Source organism: Camelina sativa, chromosome 20 (genome assembly GCF_000633955.1).
Source record: "Camelina sativa cultivar DH55 chromosome 20, Cs, whole genome shotgun sequence".
Taxonomy (NCBI): domain Eukaryota; kingdom Viridiplantae; phylum Streptophyta; class Magnoliopsida; order Brassicales; family Brassicaceae; genus Camelina; species Camelina sativa.
The window spans coordinates 25,446,298-25,453,421 of record NC_025704.1 but is presented as its reverse complement, the minus strand read 5'-3'; the positions used below and the strand labels follow the sequence as shown (position 1 = coordinate 25,453,421).

The 7,124-nt window shown below is 31.9% G+C and overlaps 1 long non-coding RNA gene across 10 annotated transcripts; it reads left to right on the top strand.

Annotated features, from left to right (window-relative positions):
* LOC104771673 lies at positions 388-2,272 on the top strand. Of its 10 annotated transcripts, XR_764888.2 has the most exons (8): positions 389-497; positions 562-604; positions 723-769; positions 893-928; positions 1,066-1,115; positions 1,197-1,264; positions 1,353-1,473; positions 1,897-2,272. It is a non-coding gene; the product is annotated as an uncharacterized LOC104771673 (long non-coding RNA). The 10 variants fall into 10 exon arrangements; XR_764887.2 differs by having other exon boundaries at positions 896-1,115; XR_764884.2 differs by having other exon boundaries at positions 893-1,115.

Below are 7,124 nucleotides of genomic sequence, written 5' to 3'. Positions count from 1 at the left end.
TGTCGGCAAATTTTCACCAATTCGGGTGACGAAATAGCGACAATACGACGACAATTAAACGACAACAGTATATCGTCGGTAAATAGTCGCTAAATAACGACTATTTAACGACTATATGAATTAGCAACAAAATTTTAACTACAACAGTAAATAGTCGTTAAATAGTCGTATAAACTATTTTAACGACTATTTAGCAACTAATACTACAGTGGCCGTTAGCCTGTTTTCTTGTAGTGATTTTCCCAGTACATTTAGCAAATAAATCCTAAAGTTGCCAACTATTTACAAGACTGCCATTGGATTAATTTTTGGAAACAATTACAAACGGGTCGGTTTTAATGAGGACGTGTTTTTATGGATCCTTTATAAGTGTATTCGGATTGCTCCATACTGATTGAGTTAATTGAGGGATCTGTAATTGAGAAACGAAACCCTTTTCCAATAGTTAAAACCCTAAAAAGTTGTTGCGAGTGATGAAACTAATCTCCATCGTAGAGGTAAATTTGATCTGGTAGCTTTTGCTTTGTTTTCTTTGATTCTAATCGATCGATATGATTCTAGGTTTGCTTTGTTTCTCAACTGCCGCTGTTTGATCCGGTGGCTGGTAGGATACTACGGCAGCTTTGTGGTTTATATTGTTCTTACATTCGAAATTCGTCGGTGTCTTATCAGAATATGTGATTGAACTTATCGGCTTTTTTTGGTACATTTGGCTTGGACAGAGGAACAACCACGAGACTAGCCTTGATTTCTTTATTGGGTCTCCCTGGTAAACTCATTAAATCCGTAAATTATCTGTATATGTTTTTTGTTATGATGATTAGATCAGATGAAGCATCTCTGATATTGGTTAGGCTTCTTAAATGTTTCTTCTAATTCTTTTATTGTGCAGCAGTAGATCCAAGATGGTTTGAAGGATGGACAAAAGGTTTCTCCCTATCAAGTGATGATATATTTTGCTATCTGGGAACATGTTTATTCTCTTGATGAGAGAGGGATCTTCTTCAAAGCAGTGATTGTAAACAGATACTGATTGTGAATATATTTCGTTTTACACTTTATCAGGTTTGGGGCTGAATGCTTCTACTACTGCTGCCAATCTATCTAAAGAGAAGGTCAGTTGGGTTTTCTTAGTTTATATACAAACTTCCAACATTGTTGTATTGGATCTGATGAGTTTATATACTGAAATGCAGGACGAGATGTTTGCCTCCTGTTGAAGACAGTGCAGGCAATGAAGCTCTTTGCGTTGCTGCAAACATTGGTAAAACTATATTCTGGCACTGCAAGTTTTAAATTCTTTTTTTTTTCACTGCCACGGATAACAACCGAGGATTTCTTTCTTTTTGTAGAACTTGATGGAAGTATTATAACATGTGATACGAAATCATGGAAACGAAAAGAGTCAAAGCCTATAAAAAACAAATCTATATTAGCTTTTAATGTCTCAGCTGATGCGAAGCTGCTTGCGATGTAAGTTTATCTTTCTTCTCACTTGCGATAGTATGTTGTGTCGTTAGTGAGGGCTTTCAATATCATCTATTGCTATGGCCAGCATGTGTTCCAAATAAACAGAATCGAATCTGGAAATCTGTTAATTGGTGCTCATGTGGTAATTAGTTTTATCCATCTTTTAGCATTGATATCTTTCCATTTGATTTTGAGAGATTGAGGATCTTAAACAAAGCCATTAACTTCTAATGCTCATACTATTAATTTACGATTCATACATAAAGTAGAGAGATGCTGGGTAATTGTCTTCTTAACTTTCATAATGAAAGTTTCATTTAGTTGGTCAGTTTGCGTTTACATATCATATCATTTTCAATCTCAAGTAATATATAGAAACACAAATATCTAACTATTATGTCTCTGTCTCTTGTTTTTAATGGGTAGCATTTTTCCCAATAGGGAGTGAGACCATATGTGATGGGGCAGATCTTGGTTTTCTATATAATGGCCCTGAGAAAATATTTTATTTGGCCATTTTCAATTGTATGAGACTGCTTGCCTTAGTGACTGCATGAACACCCGTTTCCTCGCGGTTCACAGGCGGATAAGGATAAGAAAAAGACAGAGGGATAGAAGAATCAGTAACAGACATATCGAATTGATGAGATTAAGAAGAATTAGAGAAGAAGAAAGGAAGAGATAATGTGTCGGTTTTAGTTTTTTTTGGGTAAATAACCTTTATCTTATGTACCTTTTTGGTGTCTTATACTAAGCATTGTCATTTTTCCTTTTTTAAGTAACCACCAATTTGGTTTCTCCATTATAATCTTCATTTGGTATTTATATAATTTGGAAATTTATAATAAATGGTGTGATAACAATTGACAAATTTTCCCAGCAATTTTATGAAAAGGATGAATGTTTTATACTTTATCTAAGAATTTACTTCATATTTTAAACTATGTAAATAAATTAAAGTTAAAATTGGTGATAAATTAATAAAAAATAAAACTCGATAAATCAATATATTCTCTTGGTTCCAAATTTTTTTTATGGTTCTGCTTAAGAATAGGTAAACTAAAAACTCTATAAATGAACTTTATACAGTATACACTTTCTAAAAAATGATGAATATGTTTTATATTTACCAAAAGTGAGAGATGCTCTAAATAACATATTGGACTCTACATAATATATAGATGCAATGTATTGTACATTTACAAAATACAAAAATTAGTTACATATGTATAGTTAATCTACTAGACAAAATATATTTTGCATTTTTTAAAACAAATTTAGCCCCGCGGTGTACCGCGGGTGAATATCTAGTTTATATTAACATTTTTTTAAGTACATTTGGTGTTTTACCCTTGAAGTTTTATGCATTTTAAAACTTATTTACAAATTTAATCCCTAAAAACTTTCCCAAAAAACATCATTTCAGATTTTCTTTCCTAAATATTTTACATTTCATTCCGACCAAAAATAAAAAAACAGCAATCAATATTATATAGAGACATAAACTATGATATTTTTTCCATTTTATTTTCCAAGCCTGTGAGTTTTGATTTTTAACGTAAGAAGAAATTCGATTCCTAGTTATTTAAATATTATAATTAATATATATATATATAAATTTAATAAATTTTAAAATATTATTAATATGTAAAATTAAAAAAAAAAAAAATACTATATAATGTGGTTATAAAAAGGAGATGTTTGAATTAATAAAATGTTATTAAATATGTGCTAACACGGGTTAAATCCTCATTTTATTATTTGCCAACACTATAAATATTAGAATATCTGACATATAAAATCAATTTATTTTACCTAAGATTGTGTAAAATAATTAATTCATTAGGAAAAATGTGACTTAATCACATCATATAAATGACTTATTATGTATTTAGATCCCTTAATTTTTATTATAAAAATTAAAAACCAAAATAGAACTTCAAACACTAAACAAAACAAACTAAATATAATAAACAAATAGTCAAATAGTATATTACAGGTTAAAAAATTAATATAAACATTTAGTCGCACAAGCGGCCAGAAAATTATGTAATTTCTCTATTTATAAAACATCCAATATTTATTTAACAAACAAATTGAATATAAAATATAAATAATAATAAAATTATATGTACGCGGTGTACCGCAGGTTAAAATCTAATACAATTATATAAGGGCATGTCCAGTGGTTAAAATAAAATGAGTTCTCAATATATATTAATTTAATATAATATAATTATTTATTTAAAAATTAAATATGAAAAAAATTCAACTATTTCTTTTGTAAACTCTTTTCCTCTGGTTTGGGCTACCAATTCTGGGGTTATATTCTAATTTAATGTTTGGTTGACAAAAAAAAAAAGAATTCAACTAGTAATCATGTAACGTATGGTAAGAAACGCTTCTCAACGAGAATAGTTTCTCACTTTTTTTCTTATTTTTCTCACTTTCTCTTTTCTTTTATTATTGTTTATTTATTTTTAATAAATGAGCAATTGTCTGAGAATCACCGCTGGACATGGTCTAATAGATCTCTCCTCCACGATACGTCTTTCTTCCTCAAATTGTTTAATGAAGGGTTTCTCAGTGAGAGACTCGTTGTAGATGCTCTAAATTGCCTCCTCCTAATGCAGAACAGTCCCCAAGACCCAAGTAAACAAAAAGATTGATCCTCGAAATCAATAACACAAAAGAGAAACATGCGATCTGGTTTGCATATGCTAGAATCACCCAACAGGATCATCTCTTTGATCGATAACAAAAACTGAAGTTGAAAAGGGAAGAAACAAGTCCATGCCAATGACCCAAACAAATATACAACACAATAAAAATTGTATCCTTACTATATTAATTTGGAAATACACAACATTAAGGGTCCGAATGGTGACCGCGGTTTTGGTTGTACGGGGAAAGCGGTTTTGGAGTGCGGTACGGTTCAACTGCGGTACATGTGGTTTGCGGGACAAGTGCGGTTTCTATAAAATAAACGGTACAGAATGATATTTGATTGGTGAAAAAACTATTTGCGGTTCAGTATTAATTGTGTGAATGGTAAAAAAAGGAAAAGCGGTGCGGATTACATATATTATAAATAAATTTATTAATAATTAGTATTCATAAGTTATTAACATTTTGGTTCTTTATTTTTTATTTATAATTTAAAATATATCATTTATGAACTTTAAATATGAAACTTTATTAAAATTAAAATTTAATCATGTATATGTTTATTCAATGTTAAAAACAATAAACAAATTCAATCATAACAAATATTACACAATAAAAAGAACTAGTATGGATTATATTTTTTTCAAATCTAGTTGTTAATATAATAATTTTTTAAATAAATTCATTTATTGTTAAGAAAACTTGATTTATGGTTATACATTCATAATACTAAAATTACTTATATATATTACATTTTGAAATTTATTTAAAGATAAAATGAAAAAATAATTTTTTTTTCTTGAACATGCATTCTAAAGTTACTTGAACAAGAGAAAGAATAAAGAAAAGATACACAGAACTTTTGTTATTAAAAAATATGTTAGTTATTTAATTTTTTTATTCAATATTAGTTATATATTTAAAAAATATTATGCAGATCTCTGCGTTATTTGGAAAAACGCATGGTAATAGATACTGAAAGCAAGAAGTGCGGTCCATGACCAAATATACACCCTAAAAATCCGCATCCAGCTTTTTATTTTTTTGTTCGCAAATTGCCAATATATTGTTGATTGGTGTATAAATCAAGTTTCACAAAAACGCATTTTGAAAAACGCACTTTTCATGTCTCCACTCACGGCCTAAGTGTAGTCTATATCATTACAAATTAACTTAAATTTATTTTTATTAAAGCTATTAATGTCTAATCAGATTTACAACCAATTGTAGTAATTATTTAAATAACCAAATAAGAAAAGTAATTATTCTCAATACATTTATGATATATTGAGTTATGGGTTGAACTCATAATTCTTTTTTCAAAAAATCATTTAACATACTGTTATTAAAATCATTTTTCATAAATTACACTTATTAGACACCATCTCCTTACAAAGAAGCAAAGATTTGTGGATTTGTGTTTAGAGATGGTGGAGAATTTGACATTCAAGTTTGATCAGGGAAAAACAATTTATTGGTAAAATCTAATGTTCAAGCTTAACTTGATATTTTTACAGAATAATATAAATATTTAACATATCAAAAAAAATTTACCAAAAATTGTAACATCCGTGAACCGAAATCCTAGTTTGGGATGTGCATCGATATGACTTAAGTGAAACGCTCATTCAGTTGCGTTTTGGGTTTAGGAAAATCCTTGGAGTCGAGTATAAAAATGTACTTTGCCTGCAATGGCTGAGTTTACTCGTTTTCTGTGAGAAAAGAGAGAAAAGAAAGAGAGAAGCCGTTCCTAAGAGTTTTTGGAGTTTTTGGTGCTTCTTCTTGAGGGATCTTGCCTGTAGAGTGGAGATATGTGGCTGGTTTTGTGGTAGGAGCTTGCTAGGAGGTCTTTTCGTGAGTTTAGATCCAGTTTTCGTCCTTCTCAAAGGTGAGTGCAGGGACCATGGCTGATCTAAGTGAATTGATGGTTGTTTTCTATGATTTTTGGTTGTTATTAGTTTGTTTGATTGATTGTGAATGTTCCTTGAGAGTGTCGTGGCCTTTGGAGGTTGATTTCGGCATATTGGAGCTGAGGGGAGATGGAGGAGCTCACGTTCGGCGTCATGTCGCGCGACTGCATCGATCGATGCAGTTAGGGATTTGACGGCGATGCAAGATGTTTCATCGGTCAACGCAAGGAGTGCAGCGGTCGATGCAGCTAGGGATTTGAAGGCTTGCATCTATCTATGCAAGGAGTGCATCGGTCGATGCGATGATGGTGTGTTGGTCGACGCAAGGAGTGCATCGGTCGATGAAAGGTCGCGGAGTTGCGAAATTTCTGGTTTGCTTGTTTTGTAAAGGCAAAATGTGATCGTGGAATCAAGGTGATGAAGAGGAGGGTGTTCTAGTGGCTCGTTGATGTGTTGTCTGACTTCTGTTAGGTTGCTAGGGTTGAGTCTTTAGAATGTTGATAGGTTGTTGGTTTAATGTTTTATGACTCTGCTGGTTGAATTATTACTGTCATTGATTTATTGTTTATTGGTATTGTTTATGTTATTCTGTTGTTCGGTTTGAATCTGGTTAGGTGGCTAGTGAGTATAAGATCACTAGACTATTATTATTATTATTATTATATATAAAAAAAACAGGTCCGGTCATTTCAGTTTTGTATCAGAGCCCTTACAGTTTTAGGTTTGAGTTAACTAGGTTTGGGATTGCATGCTTTGATTGATTATGTGAGTTAGTCAATTGTCTGTGGCATTGGGTCCTAGAACATCCTCTTTGAGCCTTCAATGTGATTTCACGGTAAGTTGTGTTTTTGTGTATGGATGGGATTGTTTGCTTAGCCTTCTGTTCATGGTAGTGCAGATGGTTAGAGACGGTGTTGTTGCTTGTCGTGGAAGCGGACGTGGTCGTGGATGCGGACGTGGTCGTTGTAGGGACAGAGGCCCAACGGTTAGTGATATCGTGGATCATAGTGTGACAGCAGAGGGCGTCGGCGATTCGCAGGCTTTCCAGGAGAGGTACATGAGTGTGGCTGGTGGAGG